At 45.6% G+C, this 26,986-nt stretch overlaps 1 long non-coding RNA gene across 1 annotated transcript; it reads left to right on the top strand.

Moving 5' to 3' along the window:
* The first annotated feature begins 2,475 nt into the window (after positions 1-2,475).
* LOC116595212 lies at positions 2,476-23,835 on the top strand. Its single transcript, XR_004287566.1, has 4 exons — positions 2,476-2,607; positions 3,768-3,891; positions 10,192-10,275; positions 23,675-23,835. It is a non-coding gene; the product is annotated as an uncharacterized LOC116595212 (long non-coding RNA).
* The last annotated feature ends 3,151 nt before the right edge of the window (positions 23,836-26,986 follow it).

Raw genomic sequence — 26,986 nt, 5'->3', positions numbered from 1 at the left:
TCACAGCCTCTCCCAAAAGCACTTTTGTGTGTGATTGGTAGAGACTTACCTGCCTCTAGAGTGAGAGGTTGCTGAGTACTCCGGAAACTCAGCAAATGTACTAGCCTACTGGTATTATTTTTGTATCCAAGTACAGCTGAAACGCAATGTTACATTAGTTTCAGGTGTTCAAAGCAGTGACTCCACAAGTTTATACATTGTGCTATGTTCACCACCAGGTGTAACTACCACCTGTCTCAATACATTGCTGTTACAATATCATTGACTATATTCTTTGGGCTGTTTCTTTTCTTCCCATGACTTACTCATTCCGTAACTGGGAGACCATAGCTCCTACTGCCCTTGACCCATTTTGCCCAGCCCCCATCCTCTACCCCTCTAGTAATCACCATCTTATCTGTAAATCAAAATCACAGTCTTGTCCACAGCCATCCATTACTTGATTACTAAAACCACCCAGATATAAACTTTTCATCTACCTCTTTTGCTCTGGTGTTTCTCTCCAGGCCCCAGGCCTTTGGTTCTTAAGCCTAGCCCCTGCACCATCTTGTCTTCTCTCCACATGTAAGTTAATGTCTCAGCTACTCTGAGACATTAACTTCCATATCAAGGACACAAAAGTGAGCTTTCCAGGTGGCTGGGAAGGGCAGAAGCTGGTACTTCCCAAAGGTTCATCTCAGGCCTAGCCTCTGCTCTCTCCATGCCAGCATTCAGGAGTCCTTTTGGCCAAATAGGACATGATGGCTAGTGACCATTTACTGAGCATCTGCCAAGCTGAGGAAGAGACAGGAGATCTAGTCTCCACCTTTGGAGAGTTCACCATCTGCTATGAGGATAAACCAACCTATAGCAAAGAGAAAAGCAATTATAGACAAACAGCAGTTTTTACTTAAAAGTAGTTAGAGAGGAAAGACCGGGAAGTCTGGCCAGAGTGTTTACCCTACCATTACAATGCACACAAGTGAACTGGCAAAGTCCAGCCCATCCGTTAGCTCATTCATTTCGCCCGTTTAGTTCAGCAAACATGTGCTGAGCACTCCGTGTCATTTAATCTTCATGATACTGAGAGGCAGATATGATTATTCCCATTCTACAGATAAGGAAACTGAAGCCTGAAGAGGCAAAATGACTTGCCCATGGCCGCACATTATAACAAACCTCAGCCCAAGTCTCAGCAGGGTGACAACCAGCACAGGGACAGAGGAGCTGGAGGGCCACAGATACCCGGTGATCGTGCTGGGTCTCAAACTTAGGGCTGCAGCCTGAATCCCAAGCTTCCACTCTCAGCTCTTGTACCCTTGGCTCTCTATCCAGCTCTGAGACTCAAAATAGCAGGGAAAGAATGCACTCCTGGAAGGAGGTGGGTTAAGAATTCTTGCTGTTGGAAAAATAGAAAGATACTTTCTCCAAATTACTGACTCCTGTACAAGAATTAGAGAGGTGATAGATACTGGGGCTATTTGTAGAGATCTGAAGTCCAAGTAAAAATGGAGAGAACTTGCTTCTGAGTGCTACCAGCATGGGGTGGGGGTCCACAAACTCCTTTAGGCTTCCTTGGGGTGGGGGTTGGGCAGAGAGGGGCCTGGGGACCCAGCCCGCACAGGTGAGCTTTGGCAGGGATGAGGGTGTCCCCACGCTGAGTCCAGTCCCTTAGCCAAGGACAAAGGGTCGGATGAAAGGCAGAGGCAAGACTGAGCTGTCCTGTAACAAACCTCAACCCAAGTGTCAGCGGGGGAAGAAATAAACAGGGGCAGAGGAGCCAGAGGGCCATAGAAAGACCTCATGCAGACCCAGAATCTTCTTCTCCAGGATTACAAAGGTTCATGAGCTCCTTGCCCCTACACCCCAGTCTATCTAAGGGAGAAGAGGTGGGGTGGCTGAGGGTAGAAGCAATTTTATCCCAAAGATCCCAGGCATTAGTTAAAGGAGCTGGCTAAAGTATTATATCATAGTAAGTTCTAGAATGGGAGTAGGGGAGGAACCAGCCCCTTCAACCATGACTGGTTGAGTGGGGGTTCATATGTGACAACAGCAGAGCGATTACAAACAAACCACATCTTCCCAGGTAAGTGAGTTGCTGGGAAGTGTTTTATAAATCTGCCATGCCCACAGTGGGATTACATCTAATGCAGAGGTTGGTCTCTAAAGTAAGGTGAAATTATACCCAGTGTTTGTAAATACTGCTAAAAGTCCCTTCAGAGGTCATCATGCTGGCAACCAGCCTAGTCAAACTCTGGACTGGGAAGTCAATTCTACAATTGAGCACTGGGATGAAAAATACACATCTTTAACCCATGCACTTGCTGTCAAGCAGCTGGACCCCAGGAGAGGTCGTGAGGATCTGAAGGTCACTGCAGGCCAACAGAGCAAGTGTTCCCATTGTGACAGGGGAACACTGTCATGGGAGACGGAGGAAGTGACATCACAGTCATGGGTGTGATATCCTCAGAGAAGATGAGCCCAGAGGTTCCTGGAACTGACACAGCTTTCCCTAGTCTGAGAAGAAAGTATCCTTGCAAGAAAGTTTCTGTTCTTCAGATATTTATAAATAAGTTCAACAGCCATCTGCCTTGACTGCTTTGACCAACCTGCTGCCTGATCAAGAAGGTATGAAACAAGAGGTCCAGCCTACACTTCTCCCAGCCCACACATCACAGCTAACTTCCACATCCCTGCTACAGGGTCTGGGCTCCCTCCAATGCCCATCCCAGCAGTAGATATAGCCTACTCTTCTTCTCCTGGAACTAAGATGCTGGAGCCCCACATTTGACACTGAAGAAGAAAGGGAAGTCAAAATGTGATTACCATTGTCCACAGAAGGAAGAATCATGATCTCCCCCCCTTCATCAGAGTGTCTGTCTAACAAAGTCTTGCTTCAGGAAGAGTGAATTGTTGAGGGCATCAGGAAAAATGAATCTGATTCCTCAATTCTATCTGTAGGGATTCTAGAAGCAGAAGGGTTTCCATGAAACTATGTAAATATCATAGTGTAATTCAACCCAAAGAAAAATACTGGACTACCACTAATCTGGGTAGCTAAAGATGAAGGTTTAATTTAAATACAAAAGAGACATGGTCTTGTGCTCTCAGACCAAGCAATGAGTCTTACCATCATCATCTCTGTTATATTATTGCATTATCTCTGTAATCAATTCTACAGTTGAGCACTGGGTTCAATCAAAGTTCAGGAGCAACCCTGGAGCTCCACACTTTCTCAAGGTTGAAATTCATTCATTCATCAACAAATATTCTGTGTTTGGCACCAAGATTACAGTATTCAACAACAACAAATTCCTCTACCTCAAGAAGTTTATATACTGATAGAGACAAAAAAATAAATCAATAATTTTAAGTTTATATGTAATTACTATATCAAGTGGATGAATAAAACAGAATAAGAGAGTGCCAATAGGGGGTGATATTTTATATGAATGGTCAAGGAAGGTCACTCTGAGTAAATATTCCAAATAAATGAGGAATGACTCATGCTGAAACCTAATGAAAAACGTTCTAGGCTGAGGGAAGAGCAAATGCAAAAGGCTTGAGTTGTGACCTTCTTTGGCAGGTTCAGAAAACAGCAGTAGGGGAGTTTGGCTGGATCAGAGTGGGCAAAGAGTACAATAGAAGTTCAGGTCAAAGTGGCGATGAAGGCCAACCCCTCCCTTGTGTATCAAGGAAAGACTCCATATTTTACTCTGAATGAGATGAGGAGCCTTTGGTGGGTTTTGAGCTAAGAGTTTATATACTGATGTGATCTATAATTTCAGAAAGATATATCGGCTACTAGTAAGGAAAACGAGGTTGGCAATCATGAGACATGAGGAAAGGGTATTGGACTGATCAAGAAAAGAGAAAACAGTGGCTCAAGACAGGATGGTGGCAGTGGAGAAGGTAAGAGGTGCTCATATTTTAGATGTATCATGGAAGTTAAGCCAATAAGTTTTGCCACCATATTGGATTTCAAGTATGAGAGAAAGAGGGGGCTCAAAGATAACTTCAAGATCAAACTAGACTTCAGTTTTTTAGATATTCCAGTTTCCAAAGAGCCCTGGAGAAGGTTGGACAGCCCAGCAGGCTTTCCACCAGGGAGGAAATAATCAGGACCAAGCTTGAGCCGATGACTTGGGGGCAGCATCCAATGAGAAGCGTCCTCTGGATGGAGGTAGTACTCAAGGAGATATGATCTCCACACATAGGAGATAGCTGTAAGGTGAGAGACATGATTACTTTCATAATTTTCCAAATCTTCCCTAAAATTGCCAAACTATCAAACTGTTGTGTATGATCAGATTTCTGTGGCTATGGGATTTGTGTCCAGTCTATTGTTGGGAACTTGAAAAATGGGTAGGAACTTTGGACTGGATTCTCAGGAACCACAAAATTGGGGATTTTAGTCAAATTTACCAGATGCCCCAAGAGCAGGGCCCAAGCCTGCCAACATCAGAGTTCTGAGATATATTTTTTCCAGTGTTTTATCTGGGAGTCTTATCTTCTTACCAAACTGGTAGGTTTCTTGAAGGCAGAGATGACTTTACACTTATTTAGACCCTCAGAGACTTACTCAAGCTCTATACAAAACCCTCAAACTGACCCAGATTGCATTAGATTAGCTTGGATTCCATAATACTCATGGAAATTCTGGCTTAGAGTACAGTTCCTTTATTACCTTCATTTCGAATCTTCCAAAAGCAGACTCTGAGACAAGAATTGCCATGCAACTGGTTTATTTAGGAGGTGATCTGGGGCAGCCCCAAGAGAAAAGTGGGGAAATTAGACCAGACAGGGAAGGCAGCCCATGAAGTGGGCATCAGTGACCCAGTCACTACAGTGAAAAGCTGAGAGTGAAAAGCTGAGAGCTCATTTCTGCTGGCAAATTTTTAGGGATTATATAGAATACATCTAGGTGTCCCACATAAGGGAGAGGATGCTAGAGTGTTTATTCACCAACTGTCACCTCTCATTAGTTCAGGATTACTCCCAAGACTCCTAAGCCCCAGCATTCCAGCTTGCCCTATACAATTAGATTCCAAAGACTAGGAAACATCCTCAGTCTCAAGCACTTGTAGCAGAAAGCTTTGGGTGGGAAATGGAATAGTGAGTGGCAAAGGGATAACATGGGCAGGGCATCAGTAGCAATCACAAAACTAATTGTCTTCCTTTTAAGTGATAAAGAAAATGCTGGCTCACAGAAAAACTAAAAAGAATTGCTGTATCTACTCTCTCTTTTCCCCCTCTCCCTCTCTCATTCTCTCTCTCTTTACATTCTCTTCTCTCCTTGGTGTTGGCTTCCCTCTGAGCATCCCTTCATGTCTTCATGGATCAATGGCAACAAGACCACAAGATCAACTTCAGTCCTAACATCATCTGACATCATCCTCACATCAAGTAATCCCAGAAGAGTTTTGCCTTCTCAAATCCTTCAACAGTGTCTCACTGGACCAGCCCGAGTCATACCCATGCCTGAGAGGGACCATGGAGATGAAATAAGCTCACTTGAAAGTCCACGATTGTGTGCTTGCCCCAAAGCCTTAGAGGTTGGAGTTAACTCCACAGTAAGAACAAAAATAATGTGAGGAATCAAAGGTCTATAGATGGTTAGAGGTTTGCTCAAAAATCACACAGACACTGTGGGCAGTCAATATGAGAATGACGGACCACCCAACAGAAAAATGGGTAAAAGTTTTGAATAAGCTTGTTCTGAAAGGGCACTTCACTAGAGAGGATATCCAAATGGTCAATAAACACAAGTATGAGGTGCCCGATTAGTCATAAGGAAAATGCAAATATAATGTGATATCATTACACATATGTGATATCCATATGTGATATTATTACACAACCATAATGTGATATGATTACACAACCACCAGGATGGTGAAGATGAAAAATGCAAAAAGTATCAAGTACCAGCAAGAATATAGAGCAATTTGAAACCTCATACATTGCTAGTGAAAGCAGGATTGCTGAAAGTATTTTGAAAAACTACCTTGTAATATCTACAATGCTAAGTAGATGCCTACTCTGTGACCCAGCAATCCCACTCCTTGGGGGATGTGCAATGGAAATGCAAACATACATCTATCAAGACACACACAAGAATGCCATAGCAGCTTTATTCATAATAACTAAAAACTGGAAACCATTCATACATCCATCCAAAGCAGAATGAATAGACCATAGTATAGTCACAAAATGAAATACTGTACAGCAATAAAAAAGAATGGTCTGTTGTTACACACAATGTAGCTAAATTTCAAATATGTAATGCTAAAAGGAAAAAGAGACACTAAAGAATATGCACTGAATAATTCTATTGCTCTGACGTTCAAGAACTGGCAAAATTATGTTATTAAAAGTCAGGGTAGTGTCTACCCTCGAGGAAGTAGTGGCTGGGAAGAGAGCACCAGGTGGGGATTTTGGAGGTGCTAATCATCTTCCATTTCTCTAACAAAGTGCCAGTTAGATGGGTGAATTCAGTTCATGAAAATTCATCAAGAAGCAGTATACTTTTATTCACTTTTCAGAATAAATGAGAGTTCAGTTTTTAATTTTATGAAAGATGAAAAATTATCTATCCTGTTAATGAAAGAACTGGAATTAATAAAAACCAAGGCCTTTCTCTCCCAATCAGAAGGTTTTCTACCAAACAAATTCTTCAGCATACCCTCAGGGTCCTTTTTAAACAACCCCAACAAAACTAATTGCTTCTGTGTTGGACTTTATTGGAGAATGGAGTCTCATTGCCTCTCTCATCCTTACCCATGTATGAAGGTAGCTTCCCAGCCTGGCCTGGATCTTTTCTTTGGCAGCTTGTACTACCCTCCTTGATCTGGGTGGGAGGTGGCTGCCAGGATTCCAGCCTCCTTTTTCACCATCTCTCTCTCTCTCCTGGAATTTCCTTGAGCCAAATGTTCTTTGAGTCTTTGGCTGGTCTTGCTGAGCTCTTTCCAAGTCCTGTTTAATTCCTTCAATGGGTAAAAGTGTTCCAGATTCAGGATGAACAGATGGATGCATGAGAAATGAAATTCACATAGTCATGAAGGCCTTTGGCCCTCATCGCCAAGGTCACATTATAGAATATCCTAGAATTCAGGCCACAGGAGATCCCTACCCTGTAGGAGATCTGTGCCTTCAGAGCTCCAGCTTTTGGGGGGGGGGGGGTAAGTGCTGCACTCAGGGAACCACTCTCTCTTTGCTGGTCTCCTTGAGCTGATAGCATCTGTTTCTGGAACAATATTTGAAATTGGACTTGTAAGTTTGTCTAATGACAGGGGTGGGAGAAATCAGTCTATGGCAAGTGTGAGCTGTTCTCTGAAGCCAGGACTATAGGGGAGTCTGAGATAGAGTCGGAGGGTCCATCTGTGATCCCAAAGTGTAGGTCATAACCACTAACTCAGGTTTCCCTCAGCGGGGAACAGATAAAGTACTGTGTCAGGACAAAAGTAAGCAGATTCCTTGGCAAAAGGTACCCAAGCAGCCACTCAGACTCAGAAGGAAGATGTGGGTTTCAGCTGGCCAAAATGGCACTTTCTCTCTGTAACCAAACTACTTGGTAGTAAACTTTCCATTCAGATCACATCTTTTGGTAATACTCAGGGTTTACCAAGCTTCAGGGTCACTCCAACTTCATCAACCTCTCTCCTCTTTAGCAAAGAGCTTACACTTAGAAACCCTGCTTCCCACGCCCACCTGACCCTTCCCTTGACCTCAGACTTACCTCCAAGTGCAGCACCTCAGCTCTACCTGGCCCCTAACACTCAGTGTCTCCCAGTCCTCATTATAGACACAGTGAACCCCAACAATCTCAGTATGCTTCAGGGACCCTACACCCACTGGTTCTCATGTTGAGGCCACCCACGTGCTCTAGGTGACCCTGAATGCACAAATTAAGAATTCAAGGGCAAGTTTAATCCGGGGAGAGGTGACAGCTGGAAACACTCATGGGGGAGTTGAGAACTGAAAAAAGAAGAGAAGGCAACTCCAAAAAGGGAGTATGTTACCTAGCAAGTCACCACTGTGGGCTACTCCTGTGAGCAAGGCTGGGAACGAGGCTGGCTGTGTGTAGGTCCGACCTTGAGGGAGCATACAGCACACCCTTCAAAGTCATTTCACCTGGGGATGAGGAAGTTGCCAACTTGTGCTGTGTCCTTCCTGCTCTGTAGCTCATTGTGCATGTGTGTGCATATACATCGCCTCTTCTTGCCCTACACACAGACCATACAAGCTCCCCAGCCAAAAAAAAGGAGTCCAGGGGTGGAATGGCAGTGTTCACCGTGCAGAAGGAATGCTGCAGGGATGTGGGCAGGGTGCCAAGAGCATCCACTACGGTCCCCATAATCATGTCTCCAGCACCCATCCCTCCAGTGTTCATGGAAGACTGCGCAAGGACTTGGCCCCGTGCATGGCTATGTCATGGGGATGGAGAAGAGACTCAAGCCCCATCCTTGGGCAGACAAAGCTCACACCTGCCACAAGAGCCAACACTTAGCCAGATGGCCAATAGCCACTGGCCTGATGAGTGACCCCCTGAACATGCACTGTGAAGAGCAAAGGGAGGAAGAAGACCCGACAAGGGCACAACCATAACTGGCCTTGAGTCATGCATAGGAGCTGGGCAGGCAGAAGGAGAGGAGTGGGCTGGCAGGCCCAGAAGGTTTGGAAGGGGGTGGGCAAGGCTGGGAATGAAGGTACAGCTAGCTGTGTATGGTGCTGGCAGGGCAGGCCCAAGACAATTTATTAAATCCATTAGCCAAATGTGCAGTAGCTCCCACTGCACACATGGTGTGGAAAGCAGGAATGTAGGTTTGATTATGCATTCTGTTATGGTTATAATTATTTATGGATTGGAGGGTAAAGAATTATCAGGCAGCACTGGAATGGCAAGAATTCGGGAAGTTAGCTTGGATGAAGTAGTGACAGGGATCCTTGGAAGCTGGTTGAGTAAGGAAGTGGCATGATGAGAGTCATTCCCATTGGTGGCCATTCCCCCACTAGGAGGAAATCAAGCAGTTTTCAGTGCCTGTGTATTCCTGGGAGAGGGTCTCCTTCTGTCGTCCGTGAGCTCCCACTCTTGATCTCTTGCAGCTTGGGCCTACAGGTCTACCGGAGCTCACTATCTGGCTACGCAGGGTTCCTCTGAGCACAGAGCACGCAGGAACTGCAGCCTTCCCCCAGTGAAGGGGGCAGTTGGGGGTAGTGCCCCAGCTTCCTCACCTCTCGCGCCTCTCTCGAGGAATAGTCAAACAAGGGTCTCCAGCAAGACAGAGTTTCCTGAGGGCCCCCACCAACCCGTTAATGTGCCCTCCACGGGTGTTTCCTCCCTTCCCTGTCTCACCTCTCCACTCCTCTGAGTGACTCTTGGGACTACCTCCCAAATAACTCCCTTGGATCCAAATTGCTCCTAAGGTTACAACCCATGGCACCAGACAGAGAAAACATGCATGTGGTGCTTACATATGAAAATTGCCTGTGAGTAGAAATGTTTAATAATCTTTCTCCGGATCTGATAGGACTGACGGGAAATTTAAGAGCGGGTGCATCAGGGTTGAAGGCAGAGAGCTGTGGGGGTTATTTCAATATTTTCTTTTCTCTTCTTGATGAAGCAACAGTGGTAAAATCAACTCAGAGTTCATCATAAACACCAAATTAAGGGAAGAGCATCTTAAACAGAGCACTTAAATGGTCCAGAACACCAAACCAGACTGCTCATTGAGGCAGTATAAATGCCAGAGGGCGATGCAGCACCTGTCCTGTTCTGTCTGTTCTCAGTCTCCCTTCCTAGCTCTCTAGCACCCATCTCCACTCATGCAGTCACTCAGTTCCCTGGCACAAGACCATGGAAAGAGACCTGGCTAGTGTCCTGTTGAAGGTACCGGCCCTGGCCACTGCCATATCCCATACCCAGCTGCAGGCACCCACCTGCTCTCTGGCCACTAGAGTCTGCTGTGTTGTCTGCACCACAGGCTGGGCATGCCAGATGCCCCAGGGTGGGCTCTCAGCCACAGTTGGAGTTGGTGGATAACTTTGCAGCATCCCCCTTGGTTGGGGTAACCTTGAGGCATGTGTTCTACACTGCCTTCCAGGAGTTTCCCATGGAACCGAGCCCCTCTGCCCAAGGTGGAAACAATACTGAAAATGCCTCCTGGATGGTCTGACTTCCCTTCTCTGTCTCATTTTCCCCTCCCTGGCCAGTGTTTCCTGGGATCACCTCCAAAGTACTTATACTTATACTCACATGCTCACCTGGTGACTGCTTCTTGGGGAACCCCACTTAAGGTAAGAGTGGGCAGGTCATCTCTTCCCTCTGAGTCTCTAGTCCAGGGTATAATATCTTCTGTCGTCTCAAATGAGGGTGCATGGGAGAAGATGAGGTTCATTCAATGCTTGAACACAGTAGGAGAACCGTCAACATTCATTTGATGGTGATAAAAGCTAAAAACCTCATACCTATAACTTCTCCATTGCTTTGTACAAGTCAAGCATTTGTTCATATCATTTGAACTGGATGACCATCCAGTGAGGTGGGATTTATTATCTCAATTCACAGCTGAAGATGTTCAGGCTCAGAGAGTTTAAGGAACTTGCTCAAGGTCACAAAGGAAGTGATAATGCCAGGATTTAAATTCCACTTGACCCCAAACTCTGTTCTCATACCCCTATGCAAAATTCTCTCCAAATAAAAAAGTATCATCTTTATAGCTAATGTTGGTTGAATATTGAATTTGGGGGCATTACCTTCTTCTACCTTGGAAACTCCCATTCGCCTTCAACATTCAGCTCAGGCTTATTCATCATGGAACTGTTCTCTGCTCCTCTCCTCAGCAAGGGTGGGCTAAGCGCTCAGGACCCCCTGGACTCTACCCACATGCCTCAAACCCTATTATGATTCCCCATTTACTTCACCCCATTTATACTCACCTCCCTGCGCAGCTCTATAAGCTGAGAGCATAGCTTGAAACAGGACATGGTTTCTCTCTCTTGCAAAACGGTTTCAGGAAGGTTCCCAACAACCTGTGTCAAAGGTCTAGGGCTCCTCCAGGTACCACAAAGCATTACCAATGATAACTCAATAAACAAAGAAATGACTATCATGAGGACACAATACCTCCCTTCACATCTCCGTCAGGAGAAAAAGAGAAAGTATCATTTAGTCAACATGCCCCTTAGCTTTTCTGGGCTTTGTTTCCTCATCTGATCTCAGTGACCTCCACAGCCTTTCACCTCTGACAAAGGGTAATTCTAGAGATGTTCTGGTGTCTAATGGGCATCTCAGGGGGAGATAAGGAGTGTAATATCCCCTCTACGGACTTATCCTAAATTCAGGAAGGCAAAGCTCTCAGACATGGCCCAAATGACAGTATGGGTCAGGTTCCTAACTGATTCAAACTGGGGGAAATTAGAAAAAGGAGTATGAGACAGAGATACTGTTTTGTCTTCCCCTGTGATGAGAATTCCTGTGAATGGTGGGGGAAGGGTGAGTACTGGTAGGGCCTGAGACAATGGGAGTAGGAACAGGACCAGGCAAGGGTGTGAGATCAACCAAAGTGCCAGGAGGGTAACTTTGGATCAGTACTGCAGAAGGTTCCATCAGGGACAGGGGAGCTGGGGTATTGATAACCCCACAACTGTCAGTCATTAGTTAAGAGCTGCCCCCAGGGTGTAAATATCCAACTTACTCTTGCAAGGTGGGCTCCAGCACCAGGAAGCCTGGAACTACATTTCTCTGCAACCTAGAGCAGAGAAGGGAGAAGGACAAGAAATGAATCTCTTCAGGCGTGCCTGAAGAGTTAGGAGACTCGGTCTTAAGAGTCACAATGCTTGAGATGTTGTTCCCAATTTCTGTTTCATGTTTTCAAAAGATAACTCAGAGTTACCCAGTAAGTTCTCAGAATTTCCTGAATTTAGAACCTGATTGCCTATGGTTATGAGATTCCAACATAAATGTCACCCTCTGCAACAGGACAGCTGGCTCAGCCAGGTGGTATGCACCCGGGAACATCCAGCCCCAGAATTTTCAGTTCTCTGAAGTCTCAAGGCCTGGCTTCTTGCCACTGGAAAGGGGACCAGGACAAGGTGTTTTGTGTGGAGACACAGCTAAAGAATGTGGCTGATTATTGGGGGGAGGGGCAAGTTAGACTACATTTGCAGTGACAAAAATGTAGGCCTTGCTAAAGCTTTTCTAAAAATTTTACAAACCAAAAAAACATCTGGGTTTCCACTGAGGTTTTTGGTTTTGGTTTTTTTTTTTTTTTTTTTTTGAGCATCAATCTCCTCGGATGCAAAGCAACCTTGTGTCTCCACACTAAGAGCATGCTGGGAAAAGAAAAGCTATGGGTAGGAGCTAGGAAGCCAGAGGACCCTGAGCAAACCCAGGAGAGCTTAAAGTCCCTACAGGGAGCAAGGATGAGAGATCTTGCTCACCTGACATACTGGCTGCCCCTAGCAGGCCATGTTTGTCCTGAATCATGTCATGGTATTTGGCCCCACCTGCCAAAGCACTAGCTCTGGAAAGTGATAGCAGGGCACAGGTGAAAGGCAGGGACTCCAGTACTGGATCTCTGATCTTCCCCTCCGCAGGGTCTCCCAACTGATGCCTTCAAGCAAACAGAGACCTACTGCTTTCATTCACTTCTAAACCTTGCTCAACCCAAAGTCCCAAGCCAAATTTAGGGCATTTCCTCCACCTCCCATCATTGATAGACCCCACCCTCAGGTCTCAGAGGTCCCAAAGCTATCAACCCTTCTGCTCCACATCCTCATCCAGTCCTGTTCATTGAGAAATGGCCCAGATTTTAAACAGTTCTTCCCTCCTCGCCACCATTAAAATGCAGTGGCCCAGGAGACAAGTGTTCTATAAACTCTGCAACTGGGATGTTTGAGAGTGATAACATCTTGATATGTTCCTCCTTGCCTGGAGAGGCAAGACCTAGGCCAAAGGAAATGATGTGGTAATGGCAAGACTTCAAGCATGTGACAGGCTAATGGGAGAGATATTTGGGGGTGAGGAAGGCACTCTGGAATTATCAGTCACCAGGGCCAGGGGTTCTAGAATGGAATAGTGTAGGAATTACAGCTCCATTTTTGATCTTTCACAAGCTCTCTAGACCCAGCCCAGATACTCCCTTGGCAACCAGGCATATGGAGCTATAGATGCTGAATCAGAGGGCTCTGCAAGGGAGAGGCGGGCTGGAGACCAGATGTCCAACATCCTTGCCAGCTGATCAACTAGTCATTAGGGCAAAAATTCCCTTTCCTCGGTTCTTAGTGACTTTTTATTCAGACTAAAATCAAGTCAAGGCCAGTTGCAAGAATATCTATGACCCTGGAGCAGGCAAGTCCCTGTAAGTGATTAGCCAGAAAAAAATGATTATCTTCATGTTCTGCTTATAAGCCAAGGGGATGTCAGGGTTCTGAATGCTTCTTCATTCAAGAAGAATAAGGCACAGATAAACTATACCTTGAATCACAAGCCATGATTGTGTGAGAGGACACCAGAAATCAGTCAATGAAGCTCTCTGGACTGGTTTTGGATCATGCCTATCAGTGACTAAATTATTACCCCAGAGGCACTAAGGTCAGGTGTCTCCTACAGCCCCATTACCTCCACCCATCCTGATGGAGTCTTCTTGTACATCATTATTACCTTGATGAGCTTGACCATTTTTTCCCCTTTACAATGGCCAACATCATCACCAATGACATCAGTTATCTCCCTTATTCCACTTAACATTGAAGTTCAACTCAAGGTCATCTCCTCAGGACAACTTTCCCAGCCATCCTTTCAGCCACAATTGGTTATTCCTTCCTCATTGTCTCCAAAATAGCATATTCCTGTGGTGTTGATCTGTGGGTCTGTCTTTCCTATCAGGCTGTGAGCTTTTCACAGCCTGAACTGATTTTCAATCTTTGTTTCCCTAAGATCCAGCAAGTACCTGTAATACAGTAGGTTTAAAACATTCATGTATACAGTAAAAGACTGAGAAGACATTTCAACAACATGGTGCATAGTTCTGCTTCCAACTTCCACTTGCCCTGTCTACACAGCTCTAAGTGAATCCCCTCCTTCCTCCCTATAGCCCCTGCTAAAGCTGAGCACCTCAGACAAACCATTGTGCTCATCTGTCCTCACTTCTGTATCTTCCCACCCCTGGCAAGTTGTCAGTTCAAGGTATGGTCTGTGTGGGTTACTGGAGAAGAAAGGGCAGTGATAGGAGGTGTCTGCGAATAAAGAGTAACAAGGCTTGATAGCAGACTGGGTATAAAAAATGATGATGAGGGAGAAGCCAGGTGATCAAGAAGGTCACTGCTGCTGACTGACAGGAAAGTCAAAAGGAGAGCTGAGGACGGGATGGGGGAAGGGGTGAATTCAGTTGAGAACAAGTTGACTTCGGGGGAGGTCAGCAGCATTCAGTGGGAGATTCTGACAAGTCAATGGAAACACAAGACACACACGTAAGGGAAGTGATAGGGCATGAAGAGCTGGGCATGAAGAATTTGGAGTCCCCCACACAGAGATGAAAATTGAGGGCATACAAGATCATCCATTTGAGAGTTCCAAGGACAAGAGAGAACAAAGATCAAAGGAGAGGAAGAGGTCCAACCAAGACTGGGCTTTGAAAGCACCATCATGTATTGGGGAAGGTCTTGGGGATGGGGACCCCAGGAATAAGTTGACATAACGGTGCCATATTCAAGCCTAAAGCAAAAGGAAAAATCAGTGATGCTGATCCTGTCTTTAATTAATGTTTTAATATTTTATTCATCATAGATTTTGGTATTTTCATTTTTTAAATATTTCATTAAACTGTTAGTTTGATAAGTAAGTAATGAAAATGCCTTTGAAGCCTGAATCTAAGACAAAAGATGACTAGATGTCGAGCCCATTTACAGAATCCTCATCTGACTAACACCGGACTCAAAATGGGTTCATATATGTTAATAGAAAAAAAGAAGGAGGTTGGGGGAAATTGCTCTGTATCACACATTAATTAAGGCAGAATGATACTGCTGTGGGAAGAGGACAAAACCAACTACAGGAACTAAACAGAGATCCAAGAAAAAACTTGTTCTTAGATCAAACTTTGGTTTGGTTTTGTTATATTCCTGTCACTTAACTTATTTTACAACTGGAAGTTTGTACCTCTTAGTCCTCTTCCCCTATTTCAGTAACCACCAGGTCGTTCCCTCTATCTATGAGTCTGTTTCTATTTTTTTTTATTCATTTGTTCTGTTTTTAGATTGTGTATGTAAATGAAATAATATTATTTGTCAAAAAAAATGTTAGCTTGAGAGATAAGATCAAATGTAACAGTCCAGGAATGTCCTTCTCAAGAAAAGGAGACCTGAGGCAGCTGAGGCCTGTGCCCAGAGCCTAAGCATTGGATCCCGCCGGTCAGGATTCAAGTTCTGGCTCTGATGTCTCTTAGGTGTGTGATCTCACGCAAGTCACTTCCCTTCCCTCAACTTGGCATCCTCACCTGAAAAATACCTTCCTAGCAATGCTATCACAGTGCCTGCCTTACATGGTGATTCCTAAAGAGTTGTCCCCATCCCCCTGGGCACTTAAGATGGTGAGGAGGGAAATGAATTGGCTGGATAGGGAAGGAATGGTAGGGGTGAGGAGTCTGGGGAGGACAAAGAGACAGTGCAGCCAGGAAACCAGGCTCCTCCTTCTCTAGAGTCTGACAGATGGACAGAGCCATACAGAATTGGAACACTCCATCCACCATCCACATTTTATATGTTGCATTATACTCTTTTAATATCTGCGACTTCCTTCCATTTGTGTGGGGGTTGGAGAATCAAAACCTTCCCACAAGGCAGAAAAGGCCCAATGCTCAGAGTGAGCTGGAGCCTGGCCACTGTCTGACCCAGTCCACTCTCCCACCCCTGTCCTCTGGAAGCATTGTCACAGACCCTTTGATCAGTACCCTCAAGGTGACAATGTACAGCCACTGCAGAGTGGTTCCCAGAGGACGGGGAAGAGGCTGGGCTGGGGAGGGGGCTCTGCCATCATTTCCTTCCCTACCCTCTTTTTTCAGCAGCCTATAACTCCCCGGCATATTTTCCCCTGGTGGAAAATGTCCATGTTTGGTGTCTGCCCAAAGGAGAATCTCTATGGAAAGTTTGAGAAAGATTCCCTCTGGCTGGGAATGTGAAAAAAAGCCTGTGCTTTTCCCATTTGGAAAAAAAGGAAAGAACATACTTGAGATGTGGTTATTTTTGTCTCCAATTCAGAAGGAACTGACTTGGACAGTGCTCACTTGGCCCGCATTCCCAACACTTTGTTGGTAAAGGCAGATGGACCAAGCCACACGGAGGTGATGCCGACCCCAAAATACTCATGTCTCTTCTGAAGAATCTTTTTTGTTTTACTCTTTTATTAGATATAGGCTACAGATAATAAAGTGCGCAAATCTTAAGAGTCTTACGTATCCAGCTTGATGAATTTTTATGTAGGTGTATAACCACGTAACCATCGCCCACGCCAAGAGCTCCAACATTTCCAGAAGGCTCCCTCCTGCCACTTTCCAGTCAATACTCACACCCTGAAGTTTACCAATTAGTTTTGCCTCTTCTTAAATCCCATAGAAATGGAATCATACTGTATGTTTGCTTGACATCTCATTCACTCAACGTAACATCTAGGAGATGTGCTCATATGATCACCTATTTATTAGTTTCCTAGGGCAGCTGTAATGAAGTACCAAGGACCGGGAGCCTTAAACAACAGAAATGTATTTTCTCACAGTTCTGAAGGCTGGAAGTCCAAGAGTAAGGTGTTCGCAGGATCAGTTTCATCTGAGGCTTCTCTCCTTGCTAGTAAACTCCGTCTTCTCCCCGTGTCTTCACATGACCTTCCCCCTGTGCATGTCTGTGTCCTAATTTCATCTTCTTATAAGGACACCAGTCATATTGGATGAAGGGCTGTCCTAATAACCTCATTGTAATTTAACTGCTTCTTTAAAGACCCTGTCTCCAAATATAGCCACACAAATAAAGTCACACTCCATAGTACTGAAGTATAGGACTTCAATGTGTGGATTTGGGGAGGGGAGCACAAGTCGGCCCATAATACATATAATACCGAATGTTTGGGGGAGTTTTTGTGGCTGAATTGGATTCCACTGTGTGACTCTACAACAATTTGTGTATTCATTGTTTTATCAATAGACATTTGAATTATTTCCAGTTTGGGACTACTGCCAACATTGTGGCCATCACTGTCTCTAGTACGCATCTTTTAGTGAACATCGGTCCTCATTTCTGATGCGCTCCTACCCAGGAGTCTAATCGATGCCTTATAAGGTATGGGAATGAGAAGCTTCCATAGACACCACCAGACGGTTTTCCAGTCCCATTGCACAAACACTCTATGCCTTTGCCAACTCTTATATTATCACACCCTTTTATTTTAACCTCCTCAAAGAATCTTAAAAATGATCTCAGAGCAAGTTCATCTGCAAAATCTAGGCTCCTGGGAATTGTGGAGAGCACCGACCATATACGCGTATGGATAACTGCAATTTCTTTTGGGCCAAGATCTCTGGTCTTCTGCCTCTACTCCACTCCTGCTCAGGAGTCTTGAGGTTTTTAGTGGGTTGTGTCCCCAGTGGGACTGGCACAGCCTAGGATCTGGGGGAGGCCTAAGGCCAGTGAGTAACTGACCAGGGGAACAGGAGAATGAGAGAAAGTGAAGAGCAAAATGCAGTTGGAAGTGTTGTTTCTGGCCACCTGGGGAATGATTGAAGGCTGTGTGTCTATCTCAGAGAGAGCTTCAAAGGAACCCTGTGAGATCATTGTTTCCTCACAGTTTCAGCCAGCTTTCTCCGAAGAGGAAACTCTCAGAGTCCCTCACACCCAGGCCCCACTAGGAGGCTTCTCGAAGCTGACCCTTCAAAACGGTCTTCACCCTGAAGGTCATGGATTCGGGACAGACCTTCTACTCCCCAATTTCCTCCCCCACCTCACCTCCCCTAGTGCTGGAAATTCCCACAGAGTGCCATTCCCCTGCTTTGCAAAGTTCTCTTTCCTGGTGTCTTCAAACCTCCGAAAACTGTCCAGTCAGAGAAAGACAAATGCCGTATGACTTCACTCATCTGTGGAATTTAAGCAAAAAAACATATGAGGAAAGGGAAGAGAGAGTGAGAGACCATCAAGAAACGGACTCTCGGGGCACCTGTGTGGCTCAGTGGGTTAAGGCCTCTGCCTTCGGCTCAGGTCATGATCCCAGGGTCCTGGGATCGAGCCCCGCATCAGGCACTCTGCTCAGCAGGGAGCCTGCTTCTTCCTCTCTCTCTGCCTACTTATGATTCTGTCTGTCAAATAAATAAATAAAATATTTAAAAAAAATTTTTTAAAAAGAAAAAAAGAAACAGACTCTCAACGCTAGAGAGCAAACTGATGGGAGAGGGTGGGGAAGGGGTAAAACAGGTGGTGGGGATTAAGGAACACACTTTTTGTAATGAGCACGGGATGGTGTGTGGAAGTGTTGCATCACTATATTATACACCTGAAACTAATATAACACCATATGTTAACTAATAGGAATTAAGATTAAACAAACCACAAAAAACCTCCGAAGACCTAAGACTGTCTAGATCTGAAGGGAACAGGAAGATAACTGTGACTTGCCCAGGTCCTCACATGCAAGTCTGGCTCCTCAGAGCTAGCAACACAGGGCCTGTTTGGAAAAACATAAAGCAAATCCTTATCTTCCTCCTTAGAGCAAAGTAAAATTCAGTTGAAGCAAATATTTAAGGGTAGAAAAGAAACCATACAAGTATTAAAAGGAAAAAAAATTAGTAAATGTACTTATCATCCTAGAGGGCAAAGTCCTTTCTATTTAAGTAAGATAAAAACCCTGAAGCTATTAAGGAAATGATTGATACATATAACTACATAAAAATTAAAATTGCTTGAGGGCTGAAAAATGCCATTAAGAAAGTCAAAAGATAAACAGCCAACAGGGGAGTGGGGATAAAACTAGCAACATATTTGTCAAAGGCTCATTTTCTGAAGTCACACAAAAACACTATTTGTATTAATTAGAAAGGGCCTCACAACCCCACAGGAAAAAAAAAACGGAGGAATGGGTGAAAAGAGGAGGTCACAAAGGAAGGAACCCAGATGTCCGGGATACATAAGAAAAACTGCTCCACCTGCATCATAAAGAAGATAATGCAAATTGAGACAGTAAGATGCCTTTTCAAAACTGATTGGGTCAGGAATGCAAACACTGAACAACAGGTATTTGGTGAGAGTTTGGGGAAACAGACGTGCATGGGCACTGTTAGTGGGTGTGTATGTCAATGGAGCCTTTCTGCAGGATGATTTAGAAATACCACTGAATTCCACAGCTCACATAGCATTTGATCCAGCAATTCCACTGTCAGCAATTTAACTTCTGGATATACTGACAAAAGGGTCCAATATGTATGTTCAAGATGTTCATTACAGCTCTGCTCTGAAGCGAAAACTGGAAACAATCTAGATTTCAACCAAGGGGCAATAAATTGTAGTATATTTATTGTGATGGAATATTATATGCTTATAAAAAAGAAATCACTTAGGCAGACCTGCGTGTAGATTTAAATAAATCACCAGGCTCTATTAAGTGAAGAATGCAATTAACTGAATAATGAGTGAGGTTTTGTGTAAATAAAAAATCCGAGAGTGTAACAGGAATGTTTTTAGCTACAAATACTTGGCAACATGAGTAAAAGTGGCTTAAACAATAAAGACAGTTCATTATCTAACATAATAAGAAATCTGAAGGTTGGGAGTCCAGGGTTGATAACAAAATCATAAAAGACCAATCTTGCTGCTCCTCCATTCTCTGGCTATCTGATCTCTTGTTGCCACTTGCTTTTGCGAGATGGCTGCCTCTGTTCTACGTAACCTCCACATTTAAAGCAAGGAGGTAGAAGATTTAACGCTCTTCTCATGCGTGCCTCTTATACTCATTGGCCAGAACGGTGTCACATGAGACCCCTCCCCCACCCAGTTGCAAGGGTTTCTGGGAAAGTGAGTATCTAGCCGAAAAGGAACCTGTTACCATGATTGCTTTAGCCGGCCATGATTTGTCTTTAGAGGCTGGGCACATTACCTCCCTAAATTAACTCCAGAGCAAGGATTATTTTGGTAATAATATTTTATTATATTTTATATATATATATTACTTATATTTTATTATAATAATAATCAATTATCTTAAGCCCAATTACAAAAATGTTTTCAATGAGTAGGTAACTACATCATCAAAAAAGCTAGATATATGGCTATCTGGTTGGCTTTATTGAGAGCCAAAATAGATGGTAATACATACGTTGGTGACGTCAGATGGGGGCAATTTAGAGCATGGGCCATGACAGAGAATGGAACAATAATTCTCTAAATGGCACTGGGTCTGCTCTAAGCTCCAAGACCACTCCCAGAGGGCTACTGACAGAACCCAAGATATTTAGCAATACCTTGATTGTTTTTGAGATAAGAAATTGGATTTCTCTTCCTTCCCAGAGACTGAGGACTCCACGGAGGACCCAGGGAAGTTGTTTTGCCTAAGGTGCTGACAGACTCCGGAGTTCTGCTTAACCCGAGGTACTCACTAGCGCCCCTGCTGGAGAAAGGAGTGATCCCACAAAAGGCCCTGAAACCCAGCAGGGTCTGGGTTCTTACAAAGCTGTCCCATTTTCTGCCATGTTTCTTCATTTTAATGGTATTCAGTTTCCTCACTAGTTAAAGGGGCAAGTGGACCCATAATCTCAAAGGCCCTTTCCAGGTCTTTAAGGCAGCAGTTCTAAACAAATCTTCTCTCTCCACCACAACCTCTATGGGTGTTATAATCAGAGATCCTGGAAGTCCAACAACAGGGACTCAAATCCCAGCTCCCCGCCTTACAAGCTCTGTAAGCCTTAAGCAAGTTATTTAACCCCTCTGAATTCATTTACTCATCTAAAAAAATTTTTTAAGAAATACTTTGCAGGAAAGGGGTTCACTGGGTTTCTACTCCAGCTAAGCCAGCTGGGGTCCCTTCTAGGGTCCCAAGTGACCCTTATGTTGCCATACCCAATGGGCATTCTTTTGTCCTTATTTTTACTTTTTGCAACATCTGGTAGTGTCCCTTCCACCCTCCACCCATCCTCCTCCCATCCTTGAAGCTCCTCTCTCCCCTTCTGTGAGCCCAGCTTCTCCTGCTTTTCTTCTTCCCCAGTCCATGCTTCTCATTCTCCCTTATGGGATTTTCTTCTCCTCTCAATGCCAATATTTTTAACATAGACAATGATCTACCTCACTCACAGCAAAAGGAATGCAAATTAAAACAATGAGAGATCATTTTTTGCCCATCAGATTAGCAAAACATAAAGAGTTTGGCAACAGTCTGTGGGCCATGATGTAGGGAAATAAGCACTCTTGCACATTGTAGAGATGCAATTGGGGGGGGGGAACCCTTTGGAGGGCGATTTGGCATAATCAAAATTTTAAATGCATAGGAGGATTTAATCCAGCAATTCCATTTATAAGAATTTGTACTAGAGATAAAATTTACCAGACATCTACCCCATGCCCATTCTCTCCTTCTTTATAGCAGAACCTGATTTTGTTGGCAGAGCAATGAGCCAAACTAAAAGATATTTCCCAGCCTCCCTTGAGATAGGGATAGTTGCTTGACACAGGTCTGGCCAATGAGATGTAAGAAGAAAAAAAAAAAAATGTTTGGAAACCTCTAGAAAATTCCCTTAAAAGGATAACAGACTTAGCCAACAACGCAACCAACTCCTCTTTGTTGTCTTCTTTCCCACCTCCTGCCTGGAAAGGGGATACGGTGGCGGGATCTGGAGCAGCCACCTTATAACCACAGGAAATGAACATGGAGACTTTGCTGTGATATCATTGCACCACTAAACCAATGCCAGCATTTGCCCACCCCAGATTTCTCACAACTTAAGAAAAAAATAAGTCCTTGCATTGCTTAAATCTCTGTTGTTTGAGTTCACTCTTCATGCAGCCAAACTTAATCCCTAAATAATGTTTGTATGTTCCAGGATATTTTTGCTGTATTGTTTATAGAGCCTCAGCCTGAAAATTCTCATTTAAAAGGTACTAGTTAATTAAATCAGGGAACAGGTTCATGGTGGAATAGTTAATTAAATCAGGGAACAGGTTCATGGTGGAATAGTATGCAGCTGTACAAAAGAATGAGATAGCTTTTTAGTGCTGATAAGGAATAATTGCCAAGATATTTAGTTAAGTTTTAAAAGGAAGATAGAAAGTAAATATGATGTGCATTACAGGCGTTGCAATTATAAAATTGCATTACAGTCTTAGAATATTTCCAGAATACATTAAGAAACTGGAGGGCCTCCAGAGGTGGGATTGTTAGAGATCCTAACTGGGTTGTTAGGGATCAAGAGGGGAAATCCCCATTCACTGTATACCCTCTTGAACTTTTTGAATGTTCATCACGTGCAGATTTTAATCTTCCCAAAAAGTTAATTAAAATTGTATTGCTTTATCAAACAGGAGAGAGAGAGGGAAGAGGAAAAGCCAATTATTTCCATGACTCATTCTTTTCTCTTCCTTCTTTTTATTGAATGACACCCCACCCCCAGTCCCTTGGGCTCAACTGTCACATATATGTGAATGGACTCCAACCTCAATTATTCAGCCATGGGCTCTCAAATGAATGCCATACTTCCTTATTGGACCACCCTTTAGACATCACCCCACGGAGGCCCCATAGGCACCCAAATTCAGCTTGTCCACACCCGCAATGCTGCTCCTGCACCAGTGTTCTCAGTAAAGTGACCAGAGATACACATTCAGTGGCCCTGCCATCTGGGAAAGGAGGAATGTCTCCAAGTCCTGCTTTCCCTGTTCTGTCTCAAATCTACCCCTTCTCCCATCTGGCTTCAGTGGTCTCCCTAGAGATGCTGCACTAGTCAGAACTTTCCAAGAGCATAGCCAGATGCCCAAACCCCCTTTTTTGCCCCTCTTTACGTGAACCACTCTGTTTACTTCTTGTTCACTGTCTTCCTTCCTGGGCTGGCATTCCCATGAAAAGAGGGACCACGTCTGTGTCTTTCTCTACTGAATTCCACATATGGATGGCACGCTCTCACAGCAGTGACTGCATGAGCCAAAAGATGTGGCCAGCATCTCACCCTCCACTTCCAATCCTGTCCCATCTGTCCATCTTCCCCAGAAGCCCCCAAACCACCCGCTTCTCTCCATCTCTGAAACCATCTTCCTAATACCAGCTTTTCCACTGCTCACCACCCCCAGTCATGGCCACATCCCTCAATGGGACTCCCTATGTCCAGCATGACCCCACAGACAGAATTGAGTATATAAAATGGCATTGTCATGTCGCCCACCAATAAATAATAATAATAAATAAGTATTGCAAAGCTTTTGTGTTCAGACCCTATTGTAGCTCCTGGACCTCCAAAAGGCCCTCCATCCCTGCATCACACCTCTGAGCCCATCTCCAAGCCTTGGCCTCAGTCACAGGGAACCATTTACACTTCCTTGAAAATGTTAATGCTTCAAATCTCTGTGCCTGCACACACATTCCTACTTCCACATGGAATACCACCACCACTTCCCACCACCACTCTTTAATTTTTCTTTTAGTTAAGACCTTCAAACTCAAATCAAATGTTACCTCCTCCAGGAAGCCACCCTTGACTACCCAGCCTGATGGAAGACCCCTCCCATCTGGACTGTGAGCTGTTGAGAGAGGGGCGGGACCCTGTTTCATTTGACTTTCATCTCCGGTGCCTAAAAAGGTATCTAACATACGGAAAGCTCTCAATAAATGTTTGTTGGATGATTAAATAAATAAGTGAATGAATCAATGGGTTTTGCTGGAATGAAATGAAGCATGTGTGATTTACCTAATAACCATGCCAGGTACATAGCTGCCAAGCAATGTACCTGGCATTTCCATTCCTTCCTTCCCCTCTCCTGTTGCTCAGTTTTCCCTGGTCTTCCCCAGCCCATGCCATGTACACCAATGGAGTCCCCTTGGCAGGGAGGCCGTGCTTGGCCCCGCCTGCTCATGAAGGACACCCACTCGCGCCTTGCCTGCTCCATGATTCTGACAGGCTCCAGAAGATCTTAGAAACTAACACATCAACTACCTTCACTGCCTCACACCTGCCATGTGTGTCCTCCCTTGCCCCAATCCCACCTCCCGGACCCACGGAGCCAGTCTTCGGGGCTCTGTGCAGGCTGCTATGTCTCTGCTCCTTAGTGTCTACTCACAGCCCCTCACTCTACCAGGTTCAGCTGGTGGGAGGCCCTCTGACCACACTGCCCTCTCCACCCTGCCTTCCCCATTCCCCAGAGTAGGTTCCTCCCTTTCACATTCACTGTGGGGCTCCCCTCCCCGCTGGCTCTCCCCAGCAGAGGCAGCCCCCCTCCTTCCCCTCTAGATTCCAGGGGCCCACTGGGGCCTCTCAGAGTTCATGCTTGCCTCTCGAGCCGGGCCTCGCTGCTGGCCCGGACTGCACAGCTGGGAGCTGGATCCTGACAGCCACCAACAGGCCAGAATGGACATAGTTGATTCCCATCATTGCCTCTCTCTAAATCTGAACCGTGACCAAAAGGAAAAAAAAAAAAACAGGAGAGAGATGAAAAACCATAGGAACAGGACGTCCTTTTCAGTTGCCTCCCCAATTCTGTCAGGGGCTTAGTCCAACAGAGGCTTTAATTGGTCAAACTATGTGTTTTTCACTGAAAGAAAATGCCGTAAATGAAATATGATTCACATTTGGCATGGGTGGCTGGGGGGAAGAGAGACCTCATCTTTGTCAGGCCCTTTTGAAGGAATTTGGGGTGGGGAGGGGTGGGGAGGGCCCAGAACCCCCCAAGGTCCCCAGGGGCAAGGACATGTCCCCAGGGACGCCCTGGAGTCTGTGTCCTCCGTCAGTCCATAGTGGGCCTCGCTTCCCGGCAGGGCGCCCAGCACTGACCTCACACCGGCTGCTGCCTGCACCCTGAGTGTGTGGGAGGGGAGGGGGCTGCAGCCTGAGAGCCTGTGGCCCATGAGCAGAGGAGGCCATGAGGGAGCTACAGGCCCCAAGCAAGTGAGGCACCCAGAGGCCCAGGCGGCGCGCACAGACAGGAACAGCAGCCTCTCCTCTGCCCACACCCGCTTCCTTCTCCCCCCTTCTCCTATGCCCACACGTGACAGCATCCCATTTACACAATCCCAAGAAGACCCAGCAAGATACGGGAGTGGCTCCTCGCCACTGCAAGACAAGAATTAGACCTAAGATATGTGCAAATGACAGAAAAAGGAGTCCCTTCAGGGCCAGTCACAAACTCGAGGCCCCCTCCCTCTAGTAAGTTTCAGGAGTCCCAAGGTAAACTCAGCACCTCACCCAAACCCTTCCCAACAGAGGCCTGGAGTTTCATTAGAGCTTCCTTTGGCCACCTTGAGATCTGAGAAACCTCGGGGAAAGATATAGCAGTTCCCTGGAAGATCTCAGTGAAGTGATCACAAAGACACAGGAAATCCACCGTGTGTGATGACAGGGATGAGAGGAAGGGGGGAGAGAGGCAGGGAAGGGGGAAGGAGGAAGGAGAGCTCCAAAGAAGTAGAAGGGTTTAGGGGGAGCTGGGCTGATCAAGCCAGCTTCCCAGGTCTCAGCTGCCCAGGATCAGAGTGGAGGGGAGCAGCCAAGATAGCCTTCCTGGAGCAGGCCAGGTTTACCCTTGACCCCTCACTCACAGCCAGTCTTAGGCCAGTGGGTTGTCTTCTGTTGGCAAGGTCACCTTCTCCAGCTGAGGAGCAACAGGAAGGTCCCCACATGAATTAGGAAGAAAGAAGGAGATGCCCTCAGCAAAGGGGCTGGTACCTCCAAGGGAAGGTCAGCTTCTGGGAAGCAGACATCCCCAAGCTGATTAGCTTGGACCAAGGCAAGAAGAGGGGAGTGCTGTCCCAAGGAGGCTCCTGTAAAAACAAGTGCATTTCACCTGAGGAGAGAGAGGACCACACAGGTGTTCTCCCGTAAGGAGTTTGTTAGATCCGTGAGAGAACAGAGCTGGAGCCTAGAAAGGGGGAGGTAGGGCAGGGAATTTCCCTGAGGTTGAGAAGGCTGGAAATAGTGGAGCAAGGGAAAGAGAAGCCAGAAAATGAAGCCAGGGGAAGTAAGGGGGTAGGAAGAGGAGCAAAAATTGTGCGTGGAGGCCAATGGGAGCACTATTAGAAAGGTTTACACGGTAGAGCTGGGAGCCCTGAAGGCCGAGTGTGCTCACCTCACAGCTGTGCCTGGCACCAGCCCCAGGAGATGAGCAGGCAAAGTGCCCTGTGGACTTGTTAACATACCCAGTGTCTTAGGTCTCCTGCAAGTCCTGGGACTAGCTCAGACCTCCTCGGGGCCTGCCCCAAGATGGTGTCCAGTGCCCGGATGTGTGTTTTCCTCCTTGGAATCTGATTCCCTGAGTCCTAACTAGCCCTACTCTCCAAGCAAACATTCTGAAGAGGCCTTGCCCAACCCCTTGCCATGTCGACCCCACCAGGCAGGGTTTTTTTCTCTCTCTCTCTCTCTTTCTTCCCCCCAACATAGAAAGAGCCCCAGACAAGGGATCCAGGTCTGGTCAGGTCAGGGGGGTAAGCTGGGCCCCACATCTGGGCCTCCATGTCCTCCGTGAGGAAAATGGGAACCATACTCCCAGCCCTGCCTGTGTCCCAGGGCACTTCAGGATGGAACGAGGTAAAGGCACGGGAAAGCTCTTTGGAAATTTTCAAATGTTGTGAAGGTTTATTATGATTATTATTCATGTCTGATTTCACCGCCTCTGTGGAGCCCCGGCTCAAGTTTGTGCCTCCTCGATGCCAAAACAACCAGTCAAATCCATCAAAAAGTCACTCAATTGAGTGGGAAAAAATGCAGGCGTCTCTGGAGCGAGCTATCAAAAAATAAAGCCACCAGCACATCACTGGTGTTTTGGGGGACGTGCAGTGGGTTGTTCTAGG

Source organism: Mustela erminea, chromosome 7 (assembly GCF_009829155.1).
Source record: "Mustela erminea isolate mMusErm1 chromosome 7, mMusErm1.Pri, whole genome shotgun sequence".
Classification (NCBI taxonomy): domain Eukaryota; kingdom Metazoa; phylum Chordata; class Mammalia; order Carnivora; family Mustelidae; genus Mustela; species Mustela erminea.
The sequence above is the reverse complement of the archived record's forward strand: the minus strand, read 5'-3'. Positions and strand labels throughout refer to the sequence as shown.